We start from the raw sequence: 22,165 nt of genomic DNA on the forward strand, positions 1-22,165 counted from the left end.
CTTAATTTCCTGTAGATTTACATTTTCAAAAAAAAAAAAACAATGAAATAAACAGCTATCTTAGTCTGTTTAGCCTGCCATAACAAACTACTTTAGGTAATTTATAAGCAACAAGAATTTATTGCTCACATTTCCTGGAGGCTGGAAAGCCCAAGAAAAAGGCACCAGCCAGATTTATGGTTTGATGAGAGCTCTCCGTTTCATTAATGGTGTCTTGTTGTTATGTACTCACATGGAGGAACAGACAAGCAAGCTCCCTTTTATAAGAGTTCTACTCCCATTCAAGAGTGAAAATCCTCACCTCTTAATCACATGACATTGAGGATAGAATTTCAATAAATGAATTTGAGTAGGATGTAAGTATTCAGATCATAGCACAAGGAAAATATATAATTACCAAAGGCACCTAATGGAGAGGAATGGCTACGTTGTCCAGGAATAGCAAGCCACTTCCACCAAAGAGTGTCTCTTTTCTTCCATATCTGTCAAGGCCTCTGGCCCACCTAGGCTCTTCCTTTCTTCAAGTATTGTGTATCATCTTTTTCCTGTCTCATGAGAGAGGCTGATTAATCATCGAAGCTACTTTGTATTCCACACACATTCCACAAATATTCATTAGGGGGATTGGACATAGTTGTGGGCACTGTGGTGACTCATTGGGATGAATAGTGGGAAGCCAGGCTGCTCATGCAAAGAAGGATTTCCTGTGTGTAAGCCCTGTGCTCTGCTAATTGTCAACACTTCTTGTTTGAAGCTGAGATACAAGCTTTATCCACAGCCAAATGACAGAACTGTGAGAACTTGAAAGTAATGAGGTGGAGAAATGTTGATCACCAGAGACCTCCGAGGGAGAGTTCTCCATCTGATTAGAAGAAATACTTTGGAATGACATCTAGGGTGAAAGGTGAAGTATCAAGGGCCTCTTTGATCAAGACAAGAGGTCTACTAAACTTTGCGTGCGCCAGATAAATTATGCTGGCCTTAAGACAGAAAGAGAAAGGGGGGCAGGAAGGTGGAGGATGGAAGGGCAACAACATGTGACAGCAGAAAAATGATTGTTGCTTTATATAACCCTTTGTGGCTATACACAGATCTTCCACAAAATATACTAAATTAATGAAGTGTGCAGAACGTGTGATTAGCTTGTGGAGACTGGGGAAGTGGTTGAGTGCTGTATCTGTGCTGAGGCTGAGCACGTCTGGAATTTTTAGTTCATGTCCTCACAATATCCCTTTTTTTGCTTAAGCCAGAGTGGCTCTGTGTTTTGCCTTCTCTCTGCCTCTGTCTCTGTGTCTCTTCTGACTCCCCACACTCACTTGCCCTGCAGTGGAATAGAGAAGAAATGCTGGGTAGAGGCAGGAGAAAGATGCGTTATTCTGTTACATGGTGGCGTGACAGGCAGGATGTGGCTACAGACAGGCTTGGAGAAATAAAACAGTGCTCCGGGCTTGGGCAGCCGTGAGTCAGAGGATGATTAAATAATAGAAATCAATAATTTATGAAGGCTGGAGAACAAGGACACAGAGATAGTTCAAAAAGTCCAGGCGAAGTGTCGCCTCTCAGAGTGCTTTCCTGTGCTGTGGATTTGAGTAGATCAGAGGATGAGGTGGTTAAACATTTTAACTCCATGATGTTCCCTGTGCAATTCTGGGGATTCCAAAGGGATTGAGAGGCTGCTCCTCACCCAGGCGAGAGCCTATTAGAATACAGTAATAAAACTGTGGCGGCAGTAAGCTTAGACGAGCCTGGCAGCTTAAGAAAGGCTTCTGTAAGGACATGTTCCTTGCTATGAGCTTTAGATGATGAAGAGGAATTAGGAAAATGTGTGAGGAAGCCCCGTGGAGCTGCAGAGGCGAGAGTGCAGGGGAACTGAGACGGGGGAAGAGGCTCTCAAAGACCAAAATGGCTTTGGTTCCCATTTGACAAGTTTGAAATTCGTGTGACGATCCTGGAAGAATTTGAAGCTGATGAAAAGTATTACTGAGTGTTTCTTTTATAAATATTTCTCTTAAAGTTTTCATTTGTCTATATCACAGTGGTTTACTTTTCTGTCCACACTACGTTGTGAGTATCTTGGGGAAAGAGTTGTACCTTTCATTTTTATATGCTTAGTGTGTGGCATACTGTCTGGTAGGCTTAGTAGCTATTCAATGGATTTTTCAAATGTTTTAAGGAATGAGCAGTCAGAAAGTGATAACAACACAGAGAGATGAATGAGCTGGTTAACACAGAAATCAAGAAGAAAATAGTAAAGGCCTGAATGCAGTGGCAGTAGCAATGCAGAGAAGAGAATGAATCTAGAAATATCCATAAAAGATTTACTGGGCTTGGTTGAAAGACCTGTTGTGGAGGAAAGTATCAAGTAGGAGCTGGTTGCTTCTGATTTGGGGGATAGTTTTATTGATGCCTGAGTTCTTGGAAGAGGTACCTAGCAGACTACTAGATGGATTATTATCATTTAGGTTTACATCTCTCTACTATGCACACTATGGGTTGGAAGTAGTATTAAAAAAAGGTGTGAGTATGGGTGTGCTTTTACCAGGAGAGGGTGTAAGGAAGAACACTAGAGGACAGACGGATGCAATCATAAGAAAGGCTAACATTTGTGAGTAGAGATGGACAAAGTTGCTCCTGAAGAAAGTGTTGGAGAAAAAGAAATTGAAAGAGAAAAATGGTTATAGATATCATTATAGTGGAAATATTTACTCTTTACTATATATTCATGTGCTCTTCCACATTTCCCAGATCCTTGTAGTTAAGTGAGGCATGTAACTAGTTCTAGCCAACAGGATGTAAGTGGTAGTAGTGCATATCACTTCTGGGATAAAACATTTGAGGTCTGGGGTCTAAACCTCTGACTCTATCTTCCTCTGTCTTATTAAACAAAGAGGCTTGTTTTGGACTTCACAGACTGCAAGATGGAAATAATCTAGATGATGGAGTCACCATGATCATGGAAAACCCTAGAGCATCCAGTTCTGTATGAGGAGGAAAAACTTTTGTTGTATTAAGCCATGGAGATTTGGAGGATACATTTATTAATTTGTAGCCTATCCTATTATATCAATAAAGAAGGATTTTAAGAAGGGCACAGGTTAAACATTACAAAGAAAGTAAAAATGACTAAGAAGTGGTGATCAGATTTAGAAATTAAGAATAGTAGCGGTATTTATTGAGAATTCAGTAATTGAATGGATGGAAAGAGGATAGGAAATGTGAATGTAGACGGAGGCTTCAGAAAGCCTGATTAAGAAGTGAAGGAGAGCAAGAAGTGGAGGGAGGGGACATAGGAACTTGTCACAAAGATTTTTTCATCAGGAGGTTGATTATTGGTTTAAGGGGAAAGAGAGTGCTGAGAGAGTCTATGAAGGTCTAAGAAAAAAAGGAGGTAACAGAGAGGAAAACATCCCAGTGGACTTCATAACTGCAAGTCCACTGGGACCAGGTACCTTGTCCATGTGGCACCCAGTCATACATTTCTTTCTTCTCATGCTGATCATACAGTGATAGAGCCCACTTCAGCTGTTATGCGTGGACTTCTAAGTAATAGCAACGATACCCTGAGGGGGTTACACTGGCACGTCCCTATGACCAAGAATGTTGAGAGCATCTGTGGGTTTGCCCAGGCTAGTGTCCCTGTGGTGTTGGCAACTTGGAGAAGACAGTAAGAAGTACTGATTCTGGAGGGGAAATATTATAGACTGTTTCTTAATATCTTTATGTTGAAGTCCTAATGCCTGGTACCTCAGAAGATCATTATATGTAGAGATAATGTCTTTAGAGAGGTAATTAAATTAAAATAGGATCATTAAGCTATGTCCTAATCCATTACTTCTGGAGTCCTTTCAACAAGATGTGGACAGGGACAAACAGAGAAGTAAGACCATGTGAAGGCAAAGGAAGGTGATGGCTAGCCAAAAATCAAGAGGAGGCTAGAGAAGATCCTTCCCTCAGCTCTCAGAAGGACCATTATGCTGATACCATGATCTTAGACGTCTAGCCTCCAGAATGGTGGGATAATAAATTTCTGTTTCTCAGAGTCTGTTGTAATTTGTTAAGGCAGCCCTAGGAAATGAACACTGTGAGTTTGGATTCAAACTTGGTCACATCTAAACTCTGCCACCTTCATTGGGTTATATAATGTCTGAATGTCACTTTCCTTTCTCCGTAAGATAGGGACACTAATCAAAGCCACATCATGATAATTAAATGATGCTTATGAAGTGTTCGGTTTAATGACTAGCCTTCAGTCAGATCCAATAAACACTGGCTGCCATTTTTAGAGTTACTCAGTTGGTAGTGTTTTAAAGCTTTTCACGTAGTTTTGTGTAATGAAACTTAAATAGATTTGAACTCTTCTATGAATTCTCCTCAATCATGATCACAAATGTAGCCATGCCTGCAGGAATAACTCTTGACACTCTCATACACCTGACATAGAAACTTACTTCAGTGAAAAACTATAAGAACACCTCAGGGCCCAGGGTCACATGGCAAGGGAAGGGAAGGGAAGAAAGGGAAGGTTGCATCCCTAAGAATGAGCATCTTGCTACCTCAGCTCTGGCCCTTACCTTGATCCCTTTTTCGAGCTGGGGAATCAAAGTTTCCTCACAAGCAGAACATATCCTTAGATCTGAAATATGCCTTCTGGCTGAAACAGACTCCATATGCCTCTTGGCTTTGTCCTGAAGGTAACCCACTTCTCTGTTGGGTTTGTTGTTCTTTTGTTTTGTAGTTTTACTTTTTATGGTGAAAAATTTCAAATATGCACAGAAGTAGATCAATAATTTAAGATTCATAGGTATTAACCATCAGCCCATGTTCATGGTTGCCCACCTATCTCCCTCTCCCATATTCTTTTTGAATATCTCATGTATACAATTTCACTATTAATACTGAAGTATGCATCCTTAGAAGATGTAATTTTTGAAATAATATCATTTTAAAATAATAGCATTATCACATGACTCAGATAATTAACAATATCATAGTACTGTTCATATTATCATCATATTCAGTGTTCAAATTCATTTCTCTTAAGCTTATAATTTTTAAAATACTCTGTTAGAAGATTGAAATCATCCTTATTACTTAACTATAATCCACACATGTTAGTTAAAAATTTTTAGATCTCTTTTAACGTCTTAAGTTTCTCTTTGGTGAAAAAATCTAGTTGTTCATCTAGTTGTAAATCTAGTTGTAAATCTAGTGGAGCCTTTCTCACAGTCTGGATTTTGCATTTATCCCTGGGGTGGCATTTAACATGTTGCTCTCTTCTGTACATTGATAATTAAAACTGCATTTGTTGTACATTGGTAATTGAGTCTTTATCAGACTCAGGTTCAATTTTCAGCTAGACTACTTCATAAGTGGTATTGTGTTCTTTCATCTGGAACACATAATGTCTGGTTGTCTTTTCCTTGTGTTTCATTCAACCTTTCTCAGACTTCCGTATCGCATCTTTATAATTCCTAAAAGGGGCTCTGAGATCCTGTGGGATGGGAGGAGGGACTGTCAGTGTCTCTGACCCTTCCTAGGGTATTGATCTGTCTTACCCTCTTTCTACTAGTGTCACCAGCATAGGTTTCCATTTCTATGGGGACATTTCTATGGCAATGCTAAAACTCTTCTAGGCCTGGATGGGAAAGAGACTTGCTTAGAAGATTCTGATAGGTAACATGTAAATGCTTTTGCTCTTGACACTAGAGAGTATCAAGTTTGAACCCTGCCTGGATTGCTAGTGATGCAGATGGCAAATAACTGTCTTGTGGAAGTGGGATTATTAAGTAGAGAGGTACCCGACCTATGAAGAATGGAAAAGGAATTTCCAAATACAATTTAATGTTCAAAGTTCACAATGAATGTATGAGGCCTGAAATCAAGCCATCGTTGAACTCCTTAAAAAAGTTCAAGATCCCCCAGACCACGAGGGATATTGCATATATAAAGGATTTGTTCAATCATGTATTGACCATCTGAATTGGGTATCCTGGATCAAATTCCAGGCTACTTTATTGATTGGATATCTAGAAAAAAGAAAAAAAAAAGACGTCAGTAATCTTTTTGCAAAATAACCTTTTCCCTTTTTCTTTCTTTTTTTTTCACTTGTTAGATTTCAGTAACATATACAGAACATTTCTATTTGATTTTAGTTGTCCATCTACTAATATTATCTTGTTGATCACAAAGATGGCAGTTCTGTTGACTCTGTACTCCATGTCTTTGTGGTCTGTGTTTGAATTCACATACAGCTTTGGTGGGACTCTTCTGGGTGTGCTGGCAGGTTCTTATGTGCTTGTGGTTCCTGCTTTTCTGCCTGAGACTTTTCTTCTATCCCACTAGAAATTACTGTTCTAGGCATTGTGGAGATGTTGGGGACACTAGTGGCAACTTTTAATCACCGAGAGGTAAGTATCAGGAGATAAATTCTTCAGCTATCTCACCTTTATGGTAGGAAAATTCTAAAGTGTATTTAGTCCTTCAGAAGGTGCCAGAAAGACTGATCCGTAGTGGACTTCCTGTTCATCAATGACTCTTTCCTTGACTGTTTTCCATTCCTAATTTTACTTTCACCACTGTCCACTCCACTTGAGTTTCCGAGAATCTTCTTTCAGGTAAGTTATCTAAGTATTCCTTATATCAAAGACTGCTTTTTTGACAGCAAAGGGATCTAAACTAAGACAAAAAATAATTTTGTAAATCATATTTTGGAATGAATATGTATATATAATTAAATAAAATATATGGAGCATTATATGCTGAGTAATCCACGTATGTCATTCTTCAGTGTTATGAGTGAGTTATGATATGTCTATTTTTTTGATTAAGAAAACTGAGACTAAAATACATAGAGAATTTCTCAATTCCATAACTGAGATGCTGACCCATAGCTGCCATTAACATGGTCTTTACTCTTCTTCTCCATCTGGAGTGGAAGGCCTTCTGTAATAGCCAGTGGCTTCTGTCTTTCTCCGTTTCTGTTTTGAATTGTTCCACTTGCTTATCTGCATTTTGAATGGGAGCATTTCCTGCGAGTTGAACTTCAAGTTGAAGTAGAAGGCCCATCTTGGTGTGGTCTCCTAGCAACAATTTATGAAACACTTTAAAGCAATTATTCTCCTCAAGCACGTTTCCAAATGTTGAAGCACGTTCATTCACTTCGATCATTAAAATCCCCAAGAACATTCATTGTGGAGCACACAGTTCTGCTAATTACAAGCTCCTCACCAGGTTGCTTAGTGAGCTGAGAGCAAAGACAGACCACAGTCTCCCCAGGAGTGAGTACTTTGTTTCCAGCCTAGCAGGGAAGGGCAGATACACTCCTCTTTAAAGAATGCTTAATTGACTTGAGGAGAAGGATGGAGGGAGAATAATATTTAAATTCACAATAGCCTTCTGTTATGTGCAGCCCATGGCAACACACACAATCCCAGGAAGGACTTGACTACTTAGGGCCTGATCTGCCAAGCAGGCAGCTCTCTCCTCTTCCTTTTCTGGTGCTTCCCTAACATCTTCCAGAGCTGGAGAATCAAGGCAGCACAGAGTCTCCTCCTCCCCTGGTCTCTTAGAAGGGCAATTCTCTCCTAAATTAGTTGCTGGCTCTTGGGTCTGCGTTTCTATGTTTTTATCTTGTTTTAAATGTTTGAGGACACGCTGAAAGGGGATCTGGGTTCCTGGTGACCACGCTAAAGGTTTAGCAAATAAGAATGCGGATTGGCAAGTTAGAAAGTCTTTTCATCTGGACTGTGGTTATGGAGCCATTAGTCCTCACTCCAGCTCTACTGGTGCAGAAAGTGCAGTCAGGCTGGTGCCTTTGGGTAAACGTTCAGTATCCATGAGAAATTTGAGATCCAAGGAAGAGGAATGTTGGACTTTCTTGCTAATCTGAGAGGTGTTTTATTAATATATTTTTATCTTTAATTGACACAAACTAATTGAGCATGTTCATGGAGTACACTGACATTTTAATACATGTAAATACTGTGTAATGATTAGCTCAGTGTAACTGATATACCTATCATCTCAGATATATATTATTTCTTTACATTGAGAACATTAAAAATCCATTCTACTAGCTATTTTGAAATAGTCAATTCCATGGTTAGTGGTCTGCATTTTGCCTGAGTTTGTGTGGATGGATCAATTACTTATAAAAATTAGAGATATACATATTAAAAGAACTTAAGAGTTAAGTTAGTAAGTGTATTAACCATCTATTGATGTGTAATAAGTACTCCTCAAACTTATGGTTTAAACAAGTGTATATTGTATTGCCTCTCATAGTTTATATAGATTAAGAAATTGGGAGCATGTTAAGAAACCACACAAAGAGATGTCAGGAAGCCATCTTGGAAGTTAATACCACATGCCTTTTAACTTTTATGATTTCATTTAGATTTAATAAAGCATATATTTTCTCTTCCTTCTCTTGCCTGCAGAATTCAAATGACATAGAATATTTAGGTGAGTTGTAAGAAAGGGAGGTCATGCAGTGTGAGCAGAACTAGAAGATTAGGTAGAGTTTACCAAAAGTCACCCATACTGAGGGTGGAGGAGGGTGGAGGAGTGCCTGGAGTTCCCTTCTAGGGAGGCTAAGGCAGAAGATCCCTTGAGCCCAAGAATTTCAGGGAAGCATGGGCAACATGAGACATTGACCCCCACTTCTACCTCACATACACACACAAAAGTAAGTCACTATCCTGCCACAAATTATTATGTGTGTATGAAGGGAAATAGAGAGAGAGATAAACAGATATAATGGGATTTATAAAGCCTATATAATATAGATTGGTAGTGGTATAACAGTATTTTTTCCTTAAAAAGTTTTTTTGACAGATTTTTACTTTAAAATTTTTCCTGGTCATCCAAGTAAAACATGTTGATTGTAAAAATCTCAGAAAAATAGAGGTACGTGTATAAAGAATATGAAAGAAATACGAGGCTATTATCCAGAGTATCATTTTAATAGTTTGAAGTTTCTTGGTCCTCTTCCTATGGATATTTTCTTTCCAAAGTTGAGATCATACTTTCTCTACGATTTTGTGTTCAGTTTTTCATAACTATTTCACTAGTTCATTAAAAAAACTTCTAATAAGCATTATTTTTATGATGGATGTACTGTGTTTATTTATACATATTTTGTTGATATTCATGCTCATTGTAAAAATTAAAACACTCCAGAGTTATATTAGAAAAAAAAAAAGAAAAAATCTTCTGAATGTAACTTTGCTAAACCACCATGAGTGAAATCATTTATATCTTTCCAGACATTTTCTACATATGTGTAAATTTATATAGGTGATGCCTAAAAACACACATTTTGAAAAATTCTGTAATTTATTTTACTTAATATCACTCTCATGATGTTTTCCTTGTTAGTGAAGACAGCCCAATCCATTAAAAATATCTTATTTTTTCTCATTATAAAAGTAATAAATCTTTTTTACAAAAGCTATCAGTTTTATGGTTGTACAATTCATCATATAGGGACACATGATTATTTATTTAATGCTAAGAACATGCTCTACCACTGAGCATGTTAACCATAGGCTCTATCACTAAGCTACACTCCCTGGCCACATCTATACTTTAACAGTAGAAGTGAATAACTATTTTCTTAAAGGTCTAGACAATAGTGGTTTAGGCTTTGCATGCTACATAATCTTTTTTTTTTTTTTTTTTTTTTTTTGAGGCAGGGTTCCACTATATGGTTCAGGCTGGCCTCAAACTCACAAAGATTCTCCTGCCTCAGCATCCTGAGTGCTGGGATTACAGGCGTGTGACACTGTGCCCAACTTTGCACAATCTTTATTAACATTGCTCAACTCTGCCATTGTAACATGAAAGAAAGCAGCCATGGGGAGTAAGTGAATGAATAAGCATGGCTGTGGTCCAGTAACTTTACAGAAACGGGCTGCTGGCCTATCTTTATTGGCCCATGTTAGACAATTGATCTTACCAAACTTGTGAAACTTGATCTTGATAAAACTCTTGTAAAACTATTTGTCCATTCAGGAATTAAACTTCTAACTTTTTGAGGCAGCTTTAAAATTAAAGTTGTTTAATTTTTCATGTATTTTTCCCTCAGATCTTATTAACTATGCTAGAATCACAGAGTCGAAGTTCCCATATTGATTCATTCTTCATAATGCATACATTCAATGTATTTAGTAATTATTAAAAATGGAAAATGATAACATTTGTCATGGGGAGTTTGTACAGAACACATTTTAATTCTTTTTTTTTGTGTCCTTCCCCTCCCATCTCTTCTTGCTTCCTCCAACTCGATCTCCCCATTTCAAAAATCTCTATTTTTATTTTTTCTTCAAATCTCTACTTGAAATCCTTTTCCCTGCTTCTTTCCCCTATCTCTTATTTCCCTACCCATTTGAAAAAGACCTCCCTATTTCCTATCATCTACCTTTCATTTTGCTCTTTGTTTATATTTAGAGTTTCTCATATAAGAGAAACCATGTAATATTTAAGCTGTGTATCTATTTCACTTAATGTTATGTTCTCAAGATGCATTTACTTAACTACAAAGGTCTCAAATTTATCCTTCTTTATAGTAGAGTAGTACTCCATTATGTATAAATAACATTTTCTTTATCCATTCATTTGTTGATGTACATACAGGCTACTTCCAAGATTTAGCTAGTATAAATTTATGGGGCTATAAACGTGGGTATACATTTACCCCTGTAATATGATGACTTTAACTCTTTCAGGAAAGTTCCTAGAATGATTTCTAAAAGAAAAATATCTATCTGTATTCAACTCTACAGCATATGAAACAGCTAAATTCCTTTTCTGTCTTGGTCTTTGAGCATAGCTTTTGACAATTAAATTAACAGAAAAGGTGAGATAGCAAGAGCAAGTTTGAAAAATTGCTTCTATTCCACTAAATGAAGAAATGCTTTTCTAGTACTTATCTACCTGCAAATATGTTTTTACATAACTGTAATCATGTATCACTCTCCATTTATTTTTTGATTTTTTTCACTCTTCTTTTAAAATGCTTTTTACATTTACCATAATGAACACATTCTTAGCAATTATATAGTGATGATCTACAGGAATTTCAAAATGCTTTTAGCCTACTCAGTGCAGCACTTCCTTTATTGTAAGGCAGTTTCATTCAGCCCAACTACATTTGTATATTGTAGCATATTACTATGAAAAATTTAATGCACAGAAAATTCAGAAGAATATAAAATAAACACCTATATTCTCAACACCTCGAGTCAGCAATGGATAACATTTTGCCATATGTTACAGGTACACATCCCTGTAATTTTTCTGTCAACTATTTGAAATAAAAGAGCAGACATGGTGATATATCACTCCTCAATACTTCGGTATGTATTTCATAAGAATAAGGTTATTTTTCCCATTACCACAGTATTATTATCACATCTAAAATGTCCAGTAGTTCCCTTACCTAACATCCAGTCCATATTCACATCTCCTCAGTTGATCCCTAAATATCTTACATCATTGACCTTTTGAAACCAGGACCCGACTAAAGATTATATATTGCATTTGGTTACTTTGTCTTTTAAATCTCTGTCAACCTAAAACAGTACCCTGGCATTTTTTCTATCATGGTGTGAAGTAACACGGATGGTTTTCATTAGTCCACAGCTTAAGTGTGTCTGACTGTTTCTTCATGGTATCATTAAACTACTTATGTGTACCATAGACTAAGTCTGAAAGTGAAATAGCTTCAAGTTAAACTTAAAATGATAAAAAAAAAATTCACCATTTTTGTCAATTTTGATTCATTAGATGTTATGTTTTAAAATAAAAATATATTCTGGGTTGTGGGTGTAGCTCAGCAGCATAAGTAGCAGCCTGGCACGTGCAAGGTTCTGAGTTTGATTCCTGGGACCAAAAAGAAAAAAATCTCAAAATACAAATATATTCTAATGGGTATGTTAGCTAAGACCTGATTTGGAATCTGTGATTTCATACCTTGAGAAAATACTTTATGTCTTTGAACCTCGGTCTACTTATGCGTGAAGGTGGGGTGGGGGCAAGCAGGTGCTCAGTACACGTTGCCCCTTTTTCTCCGTTCCATGGGATCTCTTGAATCTGGAAAAGCACCACCAGGACAGATATCTCAAGCGCAGCTGAAGAGCGTTTCCTAAGTAAGACAGCAGCAGTGAGAGCACAATCATTTCTGGGGAGACAGTATCATGATAATGCAGTATTAGCTACTGTGATCTTCTATCATTTCCTTCCTGGAGAGTTATGACTGTGGCATTGAGGATTTAAGACCTACAGCCTGAACACTACTTACTACAAATCTCTCACAAAGCTGCTGCAATAAATCTCATACGGGAAAGTCATTGCATAAAAAATCCCCAACTCCAGGGAGCTGGCCATTTATTTTCCTAGAAAAGGAGCTGTGAGGAGAGACACTCCATTCTCATTTGACTCCATAGAACAGAACCCAGCAAAGCATTCATCAGAGAAAGCTGAGTGATGGGCCCGAGAAGACGGGCTGGGGAAGAGATATGAAAGTGTACCGCCACGGCCTGCTCCTCTTCTCACCTTCATCCAGGGGATTTCCTAACCTGCACAGGATCAGCCCTGCTGAAGGTGCCTGGTTCCTAAAGTCGAACTGTGCCAACAGAGGCACTGAGCTAAGGATCTACAACCAAAACTTGTCTACTTTGCAGATTTATCTTAAGACAGTGCTTAAAAATGTTTTCTTGATGGGTTCCAGTGTCGAAATTCAGAATTTCACAGAAAAGATAAATCCCGGATTTTTGGCTTCTGTAAACACACCGGGACATCTGACAACAGTGAATCATAACTACATTCCTACCCCCGTTAGACAGTGTGCACAAACTCCCAGTTGCTACATTGCCTCGTCTTTTACCTTGATTGCCCTGTAAGCAAAGGAGTTTGCAGTCCCTTTACTTCAATGGAATTTGCAGTCCATCATACTAATTCCTCAGGGGCCATTGTTTTACTCCTCCTGCCCACCTGTACCCTTGCATCAGAAGTGTTCTTATTGGTCCCACCTAAGCCAAGGCCTCTCATACAAGGAGAGGCAGTTTCTGTTTCTAATGTACCTGCTGTAGTGAAGAGCTTGGGTAGTGCCCAGAGGCAGAACTCAGCTCCAATCCCTTCCCTCCCTTATTCTGGGATATGGTCCAACTTTTGCTCAATCTCTTGAAATCTAGTTTGCTCACAGCCAAATGAGTATAACAGGATCTCCCACCAGGACATTTGTGAAGGCTAAATGTAGTAAAGGGTAGACTGTGTCTAATGCCTTGGACTTGCTATCTTCTCTGACAGAAGGTCTCTGATAAATCTTTTGCAGGGTTTCTTTGCTTTACCTTCCTTGGTTCCCTTGAAGGAACATCCATAAATGTCAGTGTTTGTCAGGGTTCTAACTTGACCTAACTCTCCCCTCTTGTATTCCTTATCTTCTGGAGGAAAACACACACACACACACACACACACACACACACACACACACACACACACACAGAGAGAGAGAGAGAGAGAGAGAGAGAGAGAGAGAGAGAGATCTGTAAATTACAGCACAGTACAATATGACTTGTTCTGGTTTTTGTCAGTTATTACATAATTACATACACCATTTTTCTTTCGTGCGATACATTCTTAAAAATAAATATTTAATGCTACACCATATCACATTGTCTGAATGATTACAATTTACCTCATTATTCCTTTAATATTGGGTATTTAGGTTATTCAAATGTTGAAAGGCAAGCATGTTAAAAATATAATCTTTTACCTGACATTTTCTGCTTTGATATTGTTTCTTGAATAGTCCAAATTTTTCCACTGTTTTTCCTTTTGGCCTTTTTTTATTTCTCTTTCTCTAAGAATTCAGGGCTCTCATATGTTCAGAGATACTGATGTTTGGGGATTTGACCTTTTTAAATAAAACCTAATAAAGCTTAGTGAGTCATAAATTTAAAAATTAAGTAACTATATATAATGAGACAAATTATTAATCTAGGACTACTAGTCATTTTCCTTATTCTCTCCCCCCAACCAAAATTTCTGATAACCAACAGTGTTTTTTCATCTTCTCTTGTTAAAAATGGAAAGAATCTTTCTTGAAGAAGAAAGATGTGCAGGACCACCTGGTTGACTCTTCTTGAAAAAAGAGCAGTTACCTTCACTTTGGCTAAACCGAGCTGTATGTCCATGTCCTGATATGTACAGAGCTGGCTAAGCTATTTCCTTTTCCCTTCAATTGGCTCTAAGCAATGTTAATAGGGCTGGCTGTGGTGTTGATGTGTAATCTCCAAAGCTAGGTGACGGTCACTGTTTCCCCACCCCAGTATCTCCCTAAACTTGGTTCAGCTGGTGAGATGACAGAGCGCCAGGGCTGTCAATTGAGTTTGAGCCTGGAGCCTTGAGATACAAGATAATGACTTCCCAGGCTGAAAACAAAGTTTGCATATCAGAGCCAAAGCATTAAATACTATCTCAATTGTGTTATGCAGATTAGTCTTTGTTCACACCTTTCTCCATGCATATGCAGAGGTGCTTTCAGGCCTCCCACCTAGCCTAGCTCACAGTACTCATGTATCTCCTGCCATTCTCACAGTTACTCATCCTCACAAATTAATAAAACCCAAGTTAGGCCCTGGGTCGAAACTTTTGTTCTGATAAACCTTCATCCAAGCCAGATTCAGGACCCCTTGGCCCCCATAATTATAAATATGTCTTGGTATCTTTTTTCTCATCATGGGTTCGCTGAAAGTGGTAGAATAAAATTAACTTGCTAAAATTCCAATAATGTTTCCATGGCATTACAAATCTAAACTTCCTAGACGGTGATGAGGATGAGAAGGGGATCTCTGTAGAAAGTACCATACCAAGTGGAGGGAGCAGAGAGAATGGAAAGACAAAACAGCTACTAAAAGTAGGATGTTGGATGAGAGTTATGGGGCATGGGATGAGAAAGAAACTACAGCAACCTGAGAAAAGTGGACAGACAAAGAAATGGAATTTTAGAAGGTGGTGCTGAGTATGTGGATTTACTTCAAACATGTCAAGTTAAAAAAGTGGAATTCTGCTGGGTGTGCTTACTTGTGCCTGTACTCCCAGATACCTTACAACTGTGGGGGAGACAGACACCTCCTGCTGAGGGCCAGGCCTCAAGTCAAAAGATCAGATCAAGCGAATGCATCTCATTTCAGTCCTAAAGACTGATATTCTAATTAGTTCCTTGTCACCCTGGAGTCACTACTCCATTCCCCTAGGAGAAATGTCACAGCTCCAAGAAGGCCCGCTTCCTAGTGACTTGCTTTCTCATTTGTCCCTAAGGTAATCAATTTTATGTAAACTATTAATCTTATTGGCTAACCATAGTTCTGTCCCAACTTATGCCCATCTGCCTTGTGAGTTCCTAGCTTTCCCCACCCCTTGAATCCATGGTTTTACTCTATAAAAGTCCCTTGAAAAGACACCGTCTTGGGCAACCTGCTCAGGTCCACTCTATGTCTCTTTCAGACAGAAGCTTTCTTTTTCTCAATAAATATATTCTACTCTTAACATTGTTCCTAAAATTCATTCTTTGATTTTGGAGAACACAAACTTGTGGACATACCAGGTTGGAAGTTTCATCCCCATATATCAGTAATATAGTAGTTCTTGAGTGTAAAATCATTTTGAGGTTGATCTGCAGGAATTCTTCGATTAATAAAAATTATAATATATTTATGTTTGCCTTCTGCTCCAAAGTATTTGTGGCAGCTTACAAAAATGCACTAAGTATAGTGTAGCAAGACATGAAGTGGGGATAGGTAGGCAAAAGGAAAAATTAAGAATAGCAAAATTACAATAAAGCCAGAGATAAGGTCAGCACACAAGATTCTGCAGTTCTCTGTCTTTGCAAAGAGTGAGGCACCAATCTCACTTTAAGCTTCCTAACAATGAGTTTGAAGTGGCCACATTTACAATGCACATAGGATAAAAATTAAATTCCTAGGCCTGAAAATAGAAAGAGACTTCCTCCCATGTACTCTTCAAGAAAAGATTTTGTGGCCAGCCTTTGATAACATGGTTACAAAAGGATTCTAAACAAATTCTTTTATGGCCTTTTAAAAATGATACCCCTCCCTGTAGTCAAAATACCAGACTCACCTAGAAAAAGCCAACTCAATTTTTTCTGATGGGTTGACTTGATCTAAAGACAACATTTTTGACAGCTCAGACAGATGGACTATGCATTTTTTAGACAATTCTTCGTAAATATCAGTTTCTGCTGCTGGGACTTGGGTCAAGTTTACACACATGAAAGTTTAAAGTGTTTTATCTGGTGTCAACTGGGAGGAAGTTTGTGTTGTCAGTATAGAAAACGGTCATTGTTTTGATGATATACTTGTCTGAAAATGCCTAATATGCCTTTGGAACCAAGAAGTAACAATTTCAAGTAAAATTGTTCTCAAAGTGGGTTGAAAAATGAGTGCATAAAGTCCTTACAGGTATGTGACACATAGGTAGAACCAAGTCTTTGAAAGAAAGGGTGGTTTTGTCTCCCCTATGCATATGGCTAATCCTGTAGAGAGTCAGAGAAAAGAGCATTATAGGTTAAGAGAGAGCTATGCCTCATTTACCTTAGAGAAAATGTTAATTTGGAATTAAAAGAGGAAGTGTTGGGTTCAGTTAATGATGTTTAAGCACAGTACTTATAATGCACTAGACATATGGAGTACACAGTGTGTTGGTCCTGGGCAGCTTGGTTACTGAATGGAAATACACTGATGAAAGTGAGAAAGAAAAACTAGATTTTTAGGGGAGGTAGGGGGCAGCCACAACCACTGAAAAGGCTGCCAAAAAGGATTATCAGTGTGCGTTTGTGTGTGTCTGTGTGTTACAATTTGACACAATTCAGTGAGGGGCTAGGTGGTTATCCTTGGACTTTTCTGATAAAATCATGTTCTACTATAGGTCACCAGGGTAAATTAATGAAGACAAACAATTTCACACTCAGTATGTTTGGAGATTTTATTGGCTGCATGAAACTAACTGGCAGGACAGAAATATACAGTGGAATGCCTCAAACTCAACTCAAAGTATTAAAAATTCTCTAGAAAGCTTTTACAGGTTAATTCCTCTTTCCTCACTGTCATATTTCCTTCATTTTCACCCAGACTTAGCATCCTCTGCTATGGAAGATTAACAATCATATCCATTAAGTGGGGCTATTACTGAGACAGGCAGAAATAATCATTTGCCACTTTTCTTTAAGGAAGCTGTTCAACTGCTCTTCTTGTGACTGTTTGGTGTCTTGGATCTCAGTGAGACAGTAGAGGTATCCTGACCCCTTCAGTCATCTTGGAAACAAGATATGATTAAAATGCACATAATCCTTCACCAAATTTGAGCAGCAGAACTATATAAATTTTGAATACCACCCAAGAAGGAAGTAAAGCTTTCTAATTGATTATCCAAGCTGGCTGTCAACAAAGTCTTCAATCAAGAGAGAACATAGGTTGGTCTTTGGTTGTCTCTGGTCTTTTAAATTGAGAATGCAGTGTTAGAATAAATCAGAAGAGGAAAGCAGGCACCAGGTTCTCTAGCTCATTTGCGGGAATAGGACCCCTAGGTCCAGTTCTGTTTGTATGTCCTGTTCCTAAGTCCAAGTAAGCCTCTAACAGTTACAGAGAGCACAGGGAGGATTTTCGCTGAAAATTTTACATTCTGAAGCTTTGAGTCATTTGTTTTCTTGGAAAAGAGAATAATTAAAGGACAACAGCAAGAGCTCCAGACCACAGAAGAAAAGTTCTAGAGTCAAGAATTTTGTGAGAGAGAAAAAATTTGATGAATACAGTCCCAACTGCCTTGTCAGAGGAAATGAAATTTTCTGTCAATTCAGGAGTCTCTGGGAGGCTACCAAACACCCTACTACTGAGCTACACCCACAGTCCCTGGAAATGAAATTTACATTGGAAGTAAAATTTCAGAAACACTCAAGAGAGGCTGTAAATCTAGCAAAATTCCAATTCAGCAGTGCCCTTAAACGCTTCAAAAACACCCAAAATACTGTCTTGTCCTTTCCTTTTTCTCGACTGAACTTGCTGTAGTACTGGAAAGTTTTTGTTTTGTTTTGTTCATGTAAGTTTACAGTTCCTCCGGAGAGGTTTGCTTACCTGGAGGCTCTTTACTGGCAGCCACACCCACTGCTAGTTTTTGCCTGGGACTAGGAGAGCCCTGGACTTGTGACCTTCACAACTAGGGACAAACAGTTGGGTGCTGGTTTCTAACCGTGTCGCTGGTGGTGATCTTTGCGACAATTTTTTTTTAGCAGTTACAGAGAACGAATATACCCACGTTCCTTCTTTATGTCCGGGGAAACAGCCTGCGACCCATTACCCAGTGGCAGCTCCGGGAGAAAGGGCGTCCCAGGGTGCATTGTGCATACCGCCCTCTGGTGTGGATCTCTGATAAAACAGGCTTTAGTGACCGAGACCCAATAAATTGACTGGAAATATCGATGCCAACTTAGTACAGGAGCCTCTTCTTTTAGAGTCAAGCACATTCAAATGAACAGTCCCACCACATCCAAAGTTCCCTGAAGTGTGGAGTGAGAAATGATTGAGCACCGTAGGACACCATGAGCAACGACAGTTAGGAAAAGTGGGACAGTTTACCAAAGGACGGGGGTCACCCAGGCATCCGGTGAGTGCAGCAGGCTGCCCAGCAGCCACTCAGTTCCCGGTGCTCTTTGACTCCAGCACACCAGCAGGTGGGCCTCCTTGGGGGCAGGCTCATGTCTCAGAGTCCTCTGCAAGCTTATTCTGAGGATAGATCCCTCCTCACACCTGACTCAGACTTCCTCTCCCGTGTAAGGCCAGGCAACACAACCTTCCTTCTTTCTAGGTCCAGGGCCTCAGACACTTGTGAGGCATGGAGGGCTGCATTTTCAGAATCGTCGAGGTTACATTTATTCAGCTTTATGGGTCGTGTACTTCGTGTAGCTCAAGGCGGTGCAAAAAGAGATACACGAATTTCTAGGCAAAGTGGAGTGCACCTCCTCAGGTTCATTCAACTGCTTTTGACAGTCCTGAAGTGAAGCAGGGGGGAATTAGTCTGATGCTTTTGTATGTCACCCTCATGATGACCTTGTGAGGTGAAGGATGCCACATGGGGGACCTCAAGAGAGTAGGGAAGGTTAAGAGAGTAGATGACTTAGTACAAGTAATCAATTTGAACCAAGTTAATTTGATTTTTACAAATTGGTAGAATATTACTTATTTTTAAATAATCCTTTTATTTTAAAATAATTTTAGATTTACTAAAAATATGAAAATAATACAGAAAGTTGCCATCTACCTCACATGGCTTCTCCGTTATATCTGCCATTGGTGCAGTGCCTTTATGTTGATAAGCCAATCATACACATTACTGTTACTGAAAGTTTATATTTACTCAGATTTCCTCAGTTTCCCCTCATGTTCGTCTTCTGTTCTGAGATCTCAACTTGGATACCACACTATATTTAGTCAGCATGTCTCAGTTTCCCTTGGAGATGACTTTCCCTGGTTTTTATGACCTTGGAAGTCTTTATCTTTTCTTTTTTGAAAAACTTTTCTTATTTTTGATGATCTTGAAAGTTTTGAGAAGCACTTTTCAGGTATATTGTGGAATGTCCCTCAGTGGGGATACGCCCACTGGTTTTCTTTCTTTAGTGTTTAATTTGTGGTAGCATGTGCTGGGGAGGAAAACCAGAGTTGAAATGTTATTTTCATTGCAAAACTAAAGGTGTGTACTATCACTGTTGATGTGGATGGGTTAGCTGAGTTAGTGTTTGTCAGGTTTCTCCACTGTAAAATTATTCTTTTCTCGCCTGAACTCACGTGGTACTCTTTGGAAGAAAGTCACAAGGTGAAGTCCATACTAAAGCAGTGGAGGTTATACTCTACCTCTTTAATACAGAGCATATACATAAATTAGGAACATACAAATAAATTCTGCAGAGGAGATTTTTCTGTTTGCTGCTATTTATTTAACTATTACTATCAGTGTGAATGCATGGATATTTATTCAATTTTTGGGCTGTAATCCAATGCAACTTCATTTATTTTTGTTATAGACACATATTGTTTTTGTTGTTGTTGTATATTTAAAATTTTTATTTTTCACTTTTTTGTAGTCTTGCTGAGAAGGCATGGAGGTGGTGTTTAGCCAGGACCTAATGTGTCAGACACTAGAATCCTTTTCTGCCACAGCCACTCCTGTTGGAGGCTCTCAAAGGAGATAAATGCTGGGACGAGGCCAGAAAAACAGCCTTCTTTGTCTCCAGATCAATCTCTGGGCTCTGCTGAATTGTAAGTTTTAAACATGAGATGAAAATATAGCTTTCTTAAAACCAGAGTATAAATGTGTGTCTAACATGTTATTTAACTCATTTAGTAGCAGGTAAAGTTGGTGTTTTAGAATGTTATAAGTAAACAGAACCACTAGGATATTTTAGATTTTAGGAAATTGTCCAATACAATTATAGAGACTGGCAAGCCCAAAATACACAGGATAAGCTGGCAGTCTGGAGGCCCAAGGGAGAGCCCATGCTGTAGTTCAAGGCTGACGGCTGCCTGCAGAATTACCTGTTGTTTGTGGGAGGCCAGTATTTGTGTTAGTCAGACTTTCGTCTGATTAGATGAGACCCACCCACATGGTGGAGTGCAATCTGCTTTATTCAAAATTCATCAATTTCAGAGTTAATCTCATTCAAAAATACTCTTGCCAAAACACTCAGAAAAAATACCCTTTGCCCAAACATTTGGGAACAATAGCCCAGAAAACAGACACATACAATTAAAAATCACATATAATAAAGCTGACTCACAGAGTGTTTGAGGAATGGAGTATTTGGTGAATGGAATATTAGTAGGTCATTTGAAAAAGGGACAATAAGCAGTAACTTTAGATACAAAATTTGTTAATGTTCTGTAGGGAAAAAAAGGAAGAAAGAGAGAAAAAAGAAAAACCACAAAACAAAACAAAAAATCCCTTTGCTATCCTCCACCTTTCAGGAGTCATTTGCTTCTCTGCCACTTACAAATCTATAAGTTAACATACAAAGTCACTGACTTAAAACTCTAATTACTAGTAAGTAGCAAACTCATGAATGGCACTTTCTTATTGGAAATTACATAATTCTTGGATGGGCCTTTTAAACAGTAGTATAGTATGATAGTGAAAGGACAGGTTGACATCTCTTAAGCTTACTGTGTTTGGGATAATTTTTCTTACAGTCTCACACCTAATGTTATCTTCTGCAGAATTGCAAGAATGCATTTTGCCAGCTGAGGCAACACCAGTGGTAGGGCAACCCCCAAACTCCGATTTGGGTTCCAGTCAAAGGAACGGAAAGTATTTTTGGGGGGTAGAGTGAGGTGGTGAGATAGTACAGGCCTGTCTTACTTTATTAGTCAAGGAGAAATAGAAGATTGTGGAAAGACATTAGTAACGGCAGTATCAAGGAGGGTCTAGAAAGCGCTCCATGGAGTCATAGAACTTTGGCTTCTTCTCAAACCAAAAGTACCGTTTCCTAGCACAATGGTCCAAGCAATATCAAACCTGGTCTGTTCATGTTAACACCCTTTTTTCTTTACAGTGGGGCAGAGTGAATAGAACCTGATTTTCCTAGAGAGAGGAAAACACTATTCATGGCTTCCAAATTTAAACCTTATACAATAATGCTAATTTTTACTTAATGCCTTTTAGACCAAATGTGGAGAGTGATATTGTATGCTGTAATGTTTTGCATCCCCCTCTGCATCTGGCCTTAGGCCTCACATACTGTTGGAGTTTTGCAAATAGCAGCTGCAAGATTTTAGGGGTGTACTATGCGTCTGTTAGAAATGGGATCATGCAGGAGAAAGTATTTTGAGAAAGCTATTTTGAGGCCAGGAGGGGGTGTCTTGAGGACATGCCAGAAGAAATGCTATCCAAAAGCACAAGAAAGGCCTTTATTTTTAAACAAGTGACTCAGATGGCAATACCAAATAATAAAAGTTATGATGATACATAAAAAAGAACCAAAGCCTGATAATGTCTGTCTTTATATTCTACATTGGTTCATTATCAGAAAAAAATATTTATTGAAGCACAGCAATGATCAATGGGCTTGTTATCCTGCACTGGCAGCCAAGAAGTCCTAAGA

The 22,165-nt window shown here is 38.6% G+C and overlaps 1 long non-coding RNA gene across 1 annotated transcript in view; it reads left to right on the forward strand.

Moving 5' to 3' along the window:
• The first annotated feature begins 673 nt into the window (after positions 1 to 673).
• The window catches only part of LOC134473736 (uncharacterized), a 58,171-nt gene continuing 36,679 nt past the window's right edge, over positions 674 to 22,165 (forward strand). The window contains exons 1-2 of the long non-coding RNA XR_010044165.1: positions 674 to 904; positions 20,153 to 20,327. This is a non-coding gene — a long non-coding RNA (uncharacterized LOC134473736). The remainder of the gene's footprint in view (positions 905 to 20,152; positions 20,328 to 22,165) is intronic.

This window comes from Cavia porcellus, unplaced genomic scaffold, assembly GCF_034190915.1.
Source record: "Cavia porcellus strain 051 isolate PalLab524CR breed Dunkin Hartley unplaced genomic scaffold, mCavPor4.1 scaffold_1, whole genome shotgun sequence".
Classification (NCBI taxonomy): domain Eukaryota; kingdom Metazoa; phylum Chordata; class Mammalia; order Rodentia; family Caviidae; genus Cavia; species Cavia porcellus.